This window comes from Echinops telfairi, unplaced genomic scaffold, assembly GCF_000313985.2.
Source record: "Echinops telfairi isolate 266 unplaced genomic scaffold, ASM31398v2 ScPeMD7_6080;HRSCAF=6971, whole genome shotgun sequence".
Classification (NCBI taxonomy): domain Eukaryota; kingdom Metazoa; phylum Chordata; class Mammalia; order Afrosoricida; family Tenrecidae; genus Echinops; species Echinops telfairi.
The window spans coordinates 2,645,057-2,659,120 of NW_022109980.1; the positions used below are offsets into that span (position 1 = coordinate 2,645,057).

Here is a 14,064-nt window from a genome sequence, read left to right on the forward strand (position 1 = left end):
TGAAGCAATGATAGGCTCTCCGGATGATATCCTCACAATCACTGCCATCTTTGAACCCATTGTTGCAGCCACAACATCAATCCATCTCTTCAAGGTTCTTCCTTTTTTTCCCTGAACCTCTATTTTACTAAGCATGTAAGTCCCTTCTTCAGAGACTGGTCTCTGCTGGTAACATGTGCAAAGTATATGGATGAAGTGACAGCATCATCCCTTCTACGGCACATTCTAGCTGAGGTGAAAACGCCATGGCTTAGATCAAGGGACCTTTGTCTTCAAAGTGACATCTTTGCTTTTCACCACTCTAAAGGGATCTTTTGAAGTTTATTTTCCCGGAACCACGCACCATTTGATTTTGTTGCTGCTGCTTCCCTGAGTGATGATTGTAGATCCAAACAAAATAGGTCAAACAAATTCCTCAAAGACCACTATTTTCCCCATTTGGTATGATGCTGTTTATCGGTCCAGTTTGAGGATTTTTGTTTCCTTTACATTGAGCTGTAATCCACACTGGAGACTGGTCTTTGATCTTTATCAGTAAATGCTTCAAATCTTCTTCACTTTCCATAAGCAAGGTTATGTCATCTCCAGATCGCAGGTTGTTAATGTGTCTTCCTCCAATCTTGATGCTACATTCTCCTTCTTGGAATCCTTGCGCAGTGTACAGATTGAGTAAATATGGTTAAAGGGTACAATCCGGAAACACACCTTTTCTGTTTTTAAACTAGTTCTATACAAATAACCACCTCTAGGTCTACATGTAGGTTCTTTATAAGCACAATGAAATGTTTTGGAATCCTTATTTACACTGTATCCACAGTTTATTATGGCCTAAACACTGAACTATCCTTGAAGAATTAAAAAGTAAACATGTTTTGGTTTTATATACTTTTAGTCAAGATTTATTTGACATCACCAATATTTCATGCCCTATTCTGAATTCAGTTTGAATTTCTGGAATGTATTGTTGATATACTCCTGAAATCATTTAAAAATTATCTTTTGAAAATGTTACTTGTGCATAATCTGAATATTGTTCAATAATTTTCACCTTCTCCTGAATTATCTTTCTTTGATATTAGCATGGAGAGGGAAATGTATTGACTACTACAGACATATCTACACTTGATCTTAGTCAAAAGGCTGGGAAGCGATGTTACAGACATATCTTGGACATATTCTAGGTTTGATTCTAGGCCACTGCAAAAAATGAATATAGCATTAAGGTGAGTCACATTAATTAATTTTGGTTTCTCGGTGTATATAAAGTATGCTTATACAGTACTGTAGCCTAAGTATGTTTTATGAAAATGTTTTTAATATTGTGATAATCATCAAAAGTATAAAAGAGTGTGCACAAAGTAGCACATGCTATTGGAAAAATTATATCACACACTTTCAATTTGTAAAATTGACACCGAATGCAGGACGATCACAAGCCAGTGGTTAAAAAGACTTTGGATCCAGTGGTAGTAGAAGCATCAGTGCTGGCAGGGATCTCCATGTGGCTCTTCCAGTTCCCAGGTCTATCAGCGTAGTGACATCTGTCTTTTCAGTAGAGTGTCTCTCAGGGAGTGAGAAGAGAGAAGTGTCTCCCGTCTCCAAGGAGGAAAATACAGGAACTCCCAGAATTCTCAGGAGAAGGCCAGGCCCACACAGAAGCCTTATTGGCTATGACCTGATTGACAGCCTAGACTCCACCCCTTCACTCTTAATCCTCTCAAGTCCCAAATTGAAACCAGATTATGTAGCTACCACAAGTAGGTTATGCATTGAGCTGCTATCTACAAGGACAGCCATTCATACCCACCAGCTGCTCTGTAGGAGAAAGATGAGGCTGTCTACTCCTGTAAAGATTTGAAGTCTCTGAAATCAAAAGAGAGCAGGTCTACACTGTCATATCGGGCTTCTATGAGTCAGAATCACATTGATGGAAGTGAGGGTTTTGTTTTGTTTTGTTGTTGTTAATTTTATACTTGGATAACAGTCTTCAGTAGGCTTGGTTTAATCTACACTGTTAGCGAATGAACTAGAAATTCTAAATAAAAAAAAATTTAATAGGTAAATTTTTAAAAACAATTTTCGGATATTCTTCAAATCAGGTTTTCATAGAAAATGACAAGTTTTTAAAATCTTCTACATAAGCTTAAAACCATCAAGAAAGACATCTAGGAACAAAAGAACTACAATCCACCCACTTAAAGCAAATGTAAATAACGGGCAGGTAAAATGTAAATTGCCAGGGGCATTGTGTTAGACAGGGTTCTCTAGAGAAACAAAAGCAGAATGCTAATAATTATATATATAAATGTGTATATATATAAATGTGTATATATATATATATACACACACACACACACAGATAGATGGATATATAACATAAGAAATAAACAGTTAATTAAATTATAAAGCAGTACAAATGGCTCAGTGCAAATCACTCCCTTGAGACAGTTGTGAGACACTGGAAGCTCTTCAAGTATTGAGGGCCACCAGGTAGTCCTCTGTAGAGCAATTCAGGCTGTCCAGGCACAGACAGCTAGCAGCAAGGCAGGTCACCAAAAGTCAGCCAGATGACAGAGTCCGACAGTCTCCAGCTCAACAGATGTAAATTCCAATGGTGTGGCAAAGCATGTCTTGAAGGAACCTCAAATTACAGCGACACAGTCCACGGGTTAGGAGTCCCACAGGTAGTGTAGCTTGCAAATTGAGGCAAAGAACAAGCAAGGCAGCCACACACTGGTCCAATAATCAAAGAGCAAGACACAAAAAAGGCAGGCAAGGCTCACGGAGCCATTTATCTCTCCGCTGTTCAATTAACCCCACATGTTTTTATGGGCCAGGTTGGCACAATAAAGTAACTATCTCAGGCATCTTTAATCATTCCTAATGGGACAGTTGTTGGACTCCAGCTTTCCTTTTGCCTAAAAGTACCCAAAACAACAAAAAACCCCACAAATCCCAAGAAAACAGAAGCAAAACCAAACAAAAAGGAAGCATAAGCTATCATATCAGCCACCTACTCCTAGTTATATATTAAAACTACATCATTATTATAAGAAAACTCCACTCTCCTTGAAATTATTCATTGAAACATCCCACTCCCCAATACAACTTTCTGTACTTTCAGTTTATTTGATCACATAGATTTGCTGAAATATCTTATATTTCATCAAGACCTACATTTTCTTTCTATTTTCTCTTTACCTCTGAATTCCCCCTTGCTTCACATTCTACTATGTCAGATTATGTATGATGGTTCATTATTGTTTCACCCTGTTCTTCATCCTTCACACCACTAGAACTATCAAACCTGAATGAATTCTACCATTCCCATGATCTATAATGGTAAAAGAAAGATTGAGATTTGATAGAAAAAACATAGAATCAGGAGAATTGGTTGTTCATCATTTAATAATTAATTATCAACTGGGTACTCATCACTATAGAAATCTTACTTTGTCTTGTAAGATTGCTTTCCCTTTTTCTGCAAGGACTAATTATTACCTTTTCTTTGTTTGTTCGTTTGTTTCCTAAACCACCAAATTCACCTTCATCTATTGCTGATTTCTATCTTCTGGATAATATTGTTTCATATTTCATTTAGAAAACAATCCCCAGGCAAGAATCTTCTCATTTACTTACTCCAAATCTTCAAACCTACATGCATCTATGTTCATCGTCCCCCACCCCCATCCCATCTAATAATGAGGTAAATGCAATCCTAAGGCTAACAAGGTCCAAATACTTGGCATGTACCTTCTTCCCATCTCTCCAAGTACTGATGAGGGTTCATATTTGAAATGGGAGCATTTCTATTCCAAAGAAGTCATATAAAAACTAATTTTAGTGTGCTTCCTCCATGTGGGCTTTGATGCTTCTGAGCAAGATGGCTGCTTGTTTATCTGCAAGCCTTTAAGACCCCAGATGCCATATCTTTTGATAGCTGGGCAACCATCAGCTTTCTTCACCACATTTGCTTATGCACCCATTTGTCTTCAGTGATCATGTTAGGAAGGTGTGCTTCATGGAATGCCAATTTAATAGAACAATGTGTTCTTGCATTGAGTAAGTACTTGAGTGGAAGTCCAATGTCCATCGTCTGCCTTAATATTAAACCTATAAATACATGCACATTGATCTATTTCCTCTCCATCTTATATAAATATATTTACATATGTACATGCCTGTATTTAGACCTCAATAAACACCCTTTGTCTCCTAGTTCTTTCCTCTATTTCCTTTTACTTTCCTCTTGTCCCACTATCATGCTCAGCCTTCATTTGGGTTTCAGTAATTTCTCTCAGTCTCATTGCCCTTGCTGAATCCCTAACAGGCCTCTCACACCCTCCTTGCCGCTAATTTTGAATCACTTGTTGCTCCCCTGTCCCTGGGTTGGTCAACACCACCTTCTTACCCCTGCTTCCCACTCTTCCATGTCCCCCCCGGAACCGTTGGTCCCATTGTTTTCTCCTCCAGACTGTTTATCCAGCCTATCTTATCTAGATAGATCTACAGAGATAATAATATGCACCAAAATACAAGGCATAGCAAGACAGGTGACGAATGAGAACACAGCAATGACAACAAAAAAGAAAACCAATGATCCATAAAATAATTAATTAATTAAAAGAAAAAAAGTTTTAAAAAGAAAGAAAAACCTGTAAATAGATCAAGGTCTGATTTTTGAAATCTAGGCGTGTCCTCCAGTCAGGTCCAATGGGGTGCCACGCTCTGGCCCCAGAGTCTATCCTTTGCACTCCCTCAGGAGCTACCTGCTCTGCTCCCCCAGTTGCTCTGCCACACGCCTTTAATGTTTTGCCTCAGTGTCACAGAGTCAATCTGGGCCAGTCCTGACACTGAGTCTCCAGCGTTGTCCCCTATAGGGCCCTGGGCCAGCGAGGGACGGCGTGTCTCATAGTGGGTTCAGTCATATGGTCCACGCCAGGATGTGCTCCACTCACTCTTCCTCTCCCTTCACTTGCTCCCGTGTGCTCTGATCAGACATGCCCCTCTCCCCTAGCTGCAGCTTCAGTGCCATTCTCTCAAGTAAATTCTTCTGGGGGGGGCAGCTGTCCACGTAGCTGGTATGAGGGATGGACAACAGAGAAGTGGGTGAGGGGAGACATCAGACAGTGTAACATATGACAAAGTAATAATAATTTATGAATTATGAAGGGTTCATGAAGCAGGGGGGAGAGGGGTAGGAAGGGAGGGAAATGAGGAGCCAATATTAAGGGGTCAAGTAGAAGGCAAATGTTTTGAGAATGATGATGGCAACAAATGTACAGATGTATGTATGGATTGTAATAAGAATTGTATGAGCCCCCAATAAAATGATTTTTTTAAAAACCCGACAACTCACTTTAGTGACAAAACTGGCCATAGTTTCCAATATATTCTCCACATAGCAGCAAGTGTGGTCTGTTAATAATGCCAGGAAGATAGCATTACTGCCCTGTCTAAAGTCTTTCAGTAGGGGTATTCACCTAACCTAGAACAAAATACAAATGCCTTAACAAGGCCCTAAATTATGCAACCAGGGTTCATAACTCCAGCCTTCTATCTAGCTAATATTAAAAATTTCAGTACTACAAATGATCCCTGAAGAATTTCTAGTATTCATTTTTTCCTTTGCTTTGCATAAAGCAAGCCACTCTTCCCTAACTACTAAGATCCAACCAATCCTGGCTTTCCTTAGTCCATACAACAGGTCTCAAGGCCTCTGCACATGCTGTTCCTTCCACATGGAGTGCCTTTCTCCTAATCGACTGACACTTATTTTTTCAGGACTTAATTTTTTTTTAACATTTTATTAGGGGCTCATACAACTGTTATCCCAATCCATACACACATCAATTGTGTAAAGCGCATTTGTACATCATTTCTCAAAACATTTTCTCTCCACTTAAACCCCCGACATTAGGTCCTCATTTTTCCCCTCCCTCCCCGCTCCCCTCTCCCTCATGAGCCCTTGATAGTTTATAAATGGGTAATTTGACACAATGGATGGATGTATGGATTGTGATAAGAGTTGTATGAGGCCCCCAATAAAATGATTTTTTTTCAAAAGAGCCAACAAGGAGAAAAAACTATCAAATTATGAAGCTATTGTTTCTTGACATATCCTTTATCCAAGTCTATACAATTCTGAAAGTGGTGTTACAAGTCTTTAACTTTTCCTGAAGAATTTGGTGCTCTGTCATTTACATGAAGAAAAAATAGTGGGCATTTTTGTGGGACTCCAATCACTTTCCTTTTCAATGTACTTGAGACCTGGAAACAGATGGAAATCCAAAGAGGCAAGGTAAAGGGCTGTATGGGGTAACGTTTCCCAGTGAAATTCTCCTAGTATAGTCCTTGTTCTCTTCGAAGAATGAGCAGGTTCATTATTGTAAAGGGAGGGGGGGAAATCCCCAGTGAAATTTCCCTGGTCATTTTTTCAACAGTTCAAATCTCCATTTTTTTAAACATTATTTCCTAATAAGCCCAAATGACCATCGTGTGTCTCTAAGAAAATCTATCAAGATTACATTTTTGGAATCCCAAAGATCAGTTGTCATAACCTTCTGAGCTGATTTCATTGTCACACATGAAACTGAACAGGTAGATTCCCTTGAAAGCCATTATTTTGATGGAACACTTCTTTTGAAGGCACCCTAAGGAGAATAAGATAAGTGTAGTACTAGGAGAACTTGTCTGCAGCTATCCATTGATCATACAGATAGCTTTAAACATATGGGTTTTTTTTAATAAATGCATACATGTATTAACTGGAACTCTGGTAACAATACTTATTGACTTATGCACCTATAGTTGGTATCTTTATTAGCAGGGACTATGAGAGTAGAGACTAATGGTTAGTTAAATACTGTATGAACAATATCTTGTATAGTGCTGTTACATTTCAAAAAATTTAAAAAGGCTAATTAATTAATGAATGATTGAATAATTATAAAACATTAGTAACATTCTTGGTAAAGTTAGAGTTAATAAAAGGATACATTTTACTCTCACAATTATTTGGTACACTTATATAAGTTTTGGTCAATTCAAGAATACATAATGAATGATACAAAATCTATAACAATTGAAAAATAGATGACAACATTCTTAATAATGGCTGGATGCATACTTTGCAAAACAGACCCCACTGAAAAATAATAGAACCATTAACAGTATTAAATAAGGTAGCTAAAACGTCAAAGTAAATATGTGAAATTCTATACCTATTTTTTCCTACTAGAAATAATCAGCAAGGAAACAGATTATAGAAAGGGTTCATTTCAAATAGCAAGGAAAAACATATAACACTTGGGCATAAATAACTTCAGGTTACAGATGTCAAAGCAAAGGGGACTCCATCTGGTGCTTTTATTTGAAACCAGCTGTACACAACAAGGAGCGTGAAAAGCAGCGAAAAAGACCACATTCTAAATAAAATGAGACAACTCACGCCTCCAGTCCCTAGCTATGGAGAAGGTTATCCAGTGGAGAGAAATCTGCCTTAGTTGACTGAGGAAATCAAGAGTCGAACAGAAGTCTCAACAGACCTTTGGTCCCATGAAAGCCTGTATAAAAGAGAATGTACATTTTTAGGGACCAAAGGAACAATCTGAAATACGCTTCCGAACTCTTTAAAACTATTTAGACTGGCAGAGAAATAAGAGTTTCATGAAGAAAGGCATAGAAATACTGTCAGTAAGATGGTCGAGAGGAGAACAGATCTTTGTCAGTTAACTCTGAAATACACCAACTCTACAATAAACCCGCTTTACATGAATGCCTTTGGTCGCTAGTCAGACTTTAGTTCCCAGCTGGGTAATAGTAGCCTTCCACTCTCTAGAGAAGTATACCTCAATTTCAATATTACAGACATTTGGGCTAGCTAACTGTTGTGGGATTATTTTATGCAAATAGGATGTTTAGAAACATCCCTGGCTTCCCCAGTTGTGGCACTCAAAAATGTACCTACAAAATTCCAAATGTCTCACAGGGACCAAAATATCTAGGCTGATGATTATTGTCCTAGGGCATTTTTCAGGGGTTAGGGAAAAAGAGGAGAATGCTCAACAAGATGAATTGGCACCGTGGCTACAATGGGCCCACATAACAACAAGTGTAAGGAGAGTGTAGGATTGGGTGCTGTTTGTTCTGTTGTACATAGGTTCAATATGAGTCAAAACCGATTAAGCAGCACCTAATACAACAAGGGCATTTGTAAATCTGAGGAGGGCATATTTTAGGTGTTCACAATGAGGTGGGAATGGGGATGGGAGTGTTATTCGCATTTAATGAGCAAAGTGAAAATGTGTCAAAATTGCTGTAAATCATAAGATAGTCATGAGCAATTAAAAGTTATCCCAATGCTGCTTCAGGTGACATATGTTAAAAGGACATACTTTCTGGTGATGAAAGGGTCAGGGACAATACATCTGTACTTAAAAAAAAAACACTACTCTAAATCTATTCTAGGTTGCTCACTTGCATTATGCTTTAATGATACCCAGCCCAGATACTATGACCTCTACTCAAAAGAACCAGAAAAGAAATATTGTAAACAATTTGTGCAAAAATAACAAGCAAAGGTAGATCAAGAAAATGCACTGCACAAAAAATGAATCACAATGGATATGGAGAAAATATTTCTCTAAGATAATAAAGAAAATATAATTTCTCAGAGAAAATAGTTGGGAAAAGAAATGTTGAATCTCCAATTATTGATGATCAGACAGGAGAAGTAGACAGAAATTGAGCTGAAAGAATTTAGAGCGGAAAATGAAACAGAAAAGGAAATAGGCACAGAAATGAAAGTTGCATTACACATAGCATAAAGTATAAACAAGGCTCTGCTGTTAACTCTGTCAGGGATATAGAACACAGACTTTTGAAAATTGTAGAAACCAATACATCATATTTCCTCTCCTCTTCTAGGAAAAAAATTAAGAGGACGCTAATGGAAGAAGACCTCAGGTTGCCTGGACAGTATAACCAAAAACACGGATATCAGATCAAATCATACAATTGATATCATATAATTTATATCAACAATATAAATGACAAAATTAAAAAGGAGGAATTCAAGAGGTCCTTATGTGCTCTGTTTTCTCAGTTTGGCCATGGGGTAGATTTTGTGGCTTTAAAGACAATAAAGATGAGGGGTCAGACCTTTGTTATATTTAAAGAACTGTGCTCATCCACAAATGCCTTGAGACAGTTACAAGGATTTCTGTTTTATGGCAAACAAATGCAAATCCAGTATGCAAAACCAGATTCTGATATAATATCTAAACTGTGCGGCACTTTTGCTGACAAAAGAAAAGAAAAAAGTCAACATTGTGGAACAGATTGCAACGAACAGAAAGAAAAACTTGGCCAGAGAAAACCAAATTCAGCTAACACTCAAGAAAATTCAACTGCAATTCTCAAGACCCTGATTACCCTCCAAACTAGATTTTATTCCTTAATAATTTACCAGAAGAGACTATTTAGATGATATTGTCCATGATGTTTAATAAGGTTCCTGGTTTTAAGGAAGCTTATAAATGTGGTACCTAGAAGGCATGGCATAGCTTTGTTGAATTTGAAAATGATGGGCAGGCTGGAGCTGCCAGGGATGCTTTACAAGGATTTAAGATCACACCATCCCATGCCATGAAGATCACCTATGCCAAGAAATAATATCTGAAATAGTCTTGTTAAAGGATGAGGCTTTATTTATAATGTTTACTTTGATAACTTTTAGTCAGGTCATCTTTATCATTAGAATCAGAGCGGATAGTAAAATTAAAACTTTGTGGACTTAAATAATTAATCTTTCATTATCCTTACTGGACTGTGAAATATGAATACTTTAATTTTCTACAATAAACTTTTATTTGTACTCCAAAAAAATTGGAGAGATTTCCACAAATCTTGAAGTTATCATGAAAACAGCTCTTAAGAAAATCTGTCTTTGATCCCTAACCATTTTAGTGCAACATAAAAAGTAGAGATGCTGATCAAAGCTGACTTTGTTCAGGGCCATAAAAAAAGAGCTTTCGATGGAAGAAAGGGATTCTTCAACTACTGATGAGGCAAAAAGACATGTTTTCCTTGGGCAAAGTGAACACCAAGGCAGATCCTGATCCCATCCAAATTATGTAATAAAAGGATAACAAACACAAATATAGACAAAATAAGGATGATTATATGACAGAAGCAGGCATAGTTGCAAAACAAGGAATGCCAAGGATTTCCAGATTCCATCAAAAGCTACCATCATTTGTCTGTCAATTTCTTGTACTGTGTGTAGGATGTGGTGTTATAGCATGCTGCCACAATGCTGGAAGCTATACCACCAGAATTTCAAATACCAGTAAGTTCACCCATTGCGAACAGGTTCCAGCAGAGCTTTGAGACCAAGAACAGACTAGAAAGAAGTAGGCGATCCATTTCTGAGGGATTTTCTGAATAGCAACCAGTCTTAGAGTGTAGGAAGAGGAGCCTCTCAGGTCAGAAGACATTCAAAACATGACCAGGGAGCAGCTTCTTTTGCAAAGTACAGGTGACCTTCATGATGTGAATGGAGCAAAGCTTTAGGACTTTCACATGCTCATGGGGATGTGACTCAAAATGAGAAGAAGTCATAGCAAATATCTATTAATAATCAGAATTAAGACTGTACAAAGTATGCATCTAGAAAAATTGGAAGTTGTCTAAAATACATAAGCTGTCTACTGAACAACCCAAGAGATAGAATTAGCATAAATGACAATCCCTAGGTGGTACAGTGTGCAACCCACACAACTGTGCACAAAAATCCTACCTGGTGACTTGTACCATTATCATCATAGTTGGAATATTTGGTTGGTTGAAATACTGTACACAATAGGGAGGTAGTTGGGTTTTGGAAAAAACATATGTATCATGTTGTGTGGGCTCTGGATAGGAATGTCTAATGTATAGGTAAATAATTATAGATTTAGTGGTAAATAATTGAACTTCTATGGGCTTCAGTTTCCTCACCTGTAATATGTTATATGTTATATGTTATATGAAGGTAAAATACAAACCCAAACAGCAAGCTCACAGTCATTGAGTCAATTTTAGTGACAAAGTAGAAGGTTTCCAAGGCTTTAAATGGGGCAAACAGCATCATCCTTTTTCAGCAATTAAAATGTCAACTATATACATGAGCCTCACCAGATGGAAAACACAAGACTAAAATTGAGTGCATCAGGGGAAGAGATGATGGAGGTGGCCAATATCACAAGCCAAAAAGGTCAGGGGATGACTGGGGCAGATAATCAATTGCTCATATGTAATTTTGAATTGAAGCTAAAGAAAATTAAACAAGTACACAAGAAAAATAATATGACTGAGTATAACCCATTTGAATTTAGAGAACATCTCAAGAAACAGATTTGACAAATTGAACACTAATGATAGAATACCCGATGAGCTGTGGGTTGGCATCAAGAACATCATACATAAATAAAGCAAAAGGTCATTAAAAAAGAGGAAAGAAAAAAGACCAAAGTGGATGTCAAAAGAGACTGAAACTTGCTCTTAAATGTAGAAAAGCAAAGCGAATTGAAGAAACGATGAAAAAAAGATGAATAGAAAATATCAAAAAGCCTCAAGAAGAAAAAGTAAAGCATTACAATAAAATATGCAAAGACTTGAAGGTAGTTAGAAAACCCACAGTAAAAAGGTGTTCAATACTTATCAAATAGAAATAACTGAAGAATGCATTCACGCACCAAGTTGTAATCTTGAAGGATTCTCTGGGAAAAGTACTGAATGATTCAGGAAATATTAAAAGGAATAGATAGTCACTGCACCAAAAATAATTGGTCAATATTCATCCATTTTATGAGATAGCATAGGGTCGAGAATCAATGGTATTGAAAGAGGAAGTACAAGCTGCCCTGAAGGTATTAGGGAAAACAAGACTCCAAGAATTGACAGAATATGAATGGAAATATTTATTTTTTATTATTTTTAATTAAAAGATAATTTTATTGGGGACTCTTACAGCTCTTGTCAGAATCCATACATCGCTTGCATCAGGCGAATTTGTATATATGTCACCTTCATTCTTTTCTAGACATTTACTTTCTATTGAGCCCTTGGTATCAGCTCCTCTTTTCCCCCCTCCCCTCAACCCTCGTAACCCCTTGATAGATTCCACATTTTTATTATTTTCATATCATCTCACACCGACCACTGCCCCCCCATGTTTTCTGTTGTTCTTCCCCCTGTAGAGGGGTGTATGGTTATGTGTCGATCATTGCAATTGGTTCCCACTTTCCCTTCCTCTCCTGCTCTTCCCCCTACCCTTCTGCTATCCCTATTCCCACTCCTGTTCCTAGATTCTGTGTGTCCTGAGCTCCAGTCTCTTATCTATACCTGTGTACATGTTCTGGTCTAGTCTGAAACAAATTGATGCAATACTAGAAGCACTAACTAGCCTATGCAAAGAAATTTGGAAGATAGTTACTTGCCTGTCTAGAAGATATGCGTACCCATTCTAAAGAAAAGTAGCGCAACAAAATATGGAAATTATGGAAAGTTATAAATCATGTCACATGCAAGATGTGTAAAATTTTGCTTAATATAATTTTAAAATGGATTCAATAACACATCAAATGGGAGCATCTAGAAATACAAGTCAGATTCAGAAAAAGACAACTAGGAGGGATATCATATCTGATGTCAGATGATCTTGGCTGAAAGTTGAGTTTATCAGACAGGTATTTACTTGTGTTTTATTTATTATGCAAAGACAGTCATTCAAATGTGTGTATCATAATAAATTATGGATAACCTTGAAAAGAATGGGAATTCCAGAACACTTAATTGTACTCATATAGAACCTGGACATAGAATTTGAAACAGTCGTTTGAAGGGAACACTTCATGGTTTAAAATCAGGAAACGCATGTAGCAGGGTTGTATCCTCTCATCATACTTATTCAATCAGTATGCTTAGCAGATAACCAGAGAAGCTGAATTATATGAAGAAGAATATGGCACCAGTATGGGAGGAAGGTTTATTAACAACCTGAGATATACAGGTAAGACAACCTCCCTTGATGAAAATGTGCAAGACTTGAAGCGCTTGCTGATAAAGATCAAGGGTAGCAGCCTTCTGTATGGATTACAACTCAACTTAAAGAAAATCAAAATCGCCACAGTTGACCCAATAGACACCATCCTGAAAACTGGAAAGAAGACTGAAATTGTCAAGGATTTCATTTACTTAGATTCATAATCAATGCTTATGAAAGCTTTACTCAATAAATCAAATTACTTAATATACTCAGCAAATTGGCTGCACAACACATAATTGAAGTGTGAAAGAGCATGAGGATGAAGATGTGCTTGGGCCAAGCTCTGAGTAATGAATAAGGAGTACCGGAGAAGAACTGTTGCATCTGAACTTGGTGCTGGTGAGAAATACGGGAGCTATCCTACACTGCTAGAAGAACGAACAAATCTGTCCTGGAGGAAGTATAGCCACGGTGCCCTTTAGAAGCGAAGATGGTGGCACTTTGTCTCATGAACTTTGGACATGTTATCAGAAGAGATCAGTCCCTGGAAAAGCCATTATGCTTGATGGAGGGTCAGCTAAAAAGAGGAAGACTCTCAATGAGATGGAATGACACAGCAGCTGCAACAATGGGCGCAAACTTATCAATTGTGAGGATATCTCTTGTTCTGCTGTGACTAGGGTTGCTATGAGTTGGAGACAATTTGGTGGCACCTAATAGTGAAAACGGAAGCTAAGAGCGAGACTTTAGAATTCTAGCCTGCAGATCATTGAGACAATACATTTCTCTTCTTTAAAGCCACCCACATGGTAGCATGCTGTTATTGATGTCAGCCCTAGGAAATAAAGACAGAGTTTTACAGAGAAACAGGACCCATGAGAGAGAGAGGAAGAGTGAACAGGAGAGAGAAATATTTATTTATTTATCTTTTAATTGTTTATCAGGGGCTCATACAACTCTTATCAAAATCCATACATACATCAATTGTAAAGCACATTTGTACATTCATTGTCCTCATCATTCTCAAAACATTT

The 14,064-nt window shown here is 37.5% G+C and overlaps 1 pseudogene; it reads left to right on the forward strand.

Moving 5' to 3' along the window:
- The first annotated feature begins 9,034 nt into the window (after nucleotides 1–9,034).
- LOC101648606 lies at nucleotides 9,035–9,675 on the forward strand (annotated as a pseudogene).
- The last annotated feature ends 4,389 nt before the right edge of the window (nucleotides 9,676–14,064 follow it).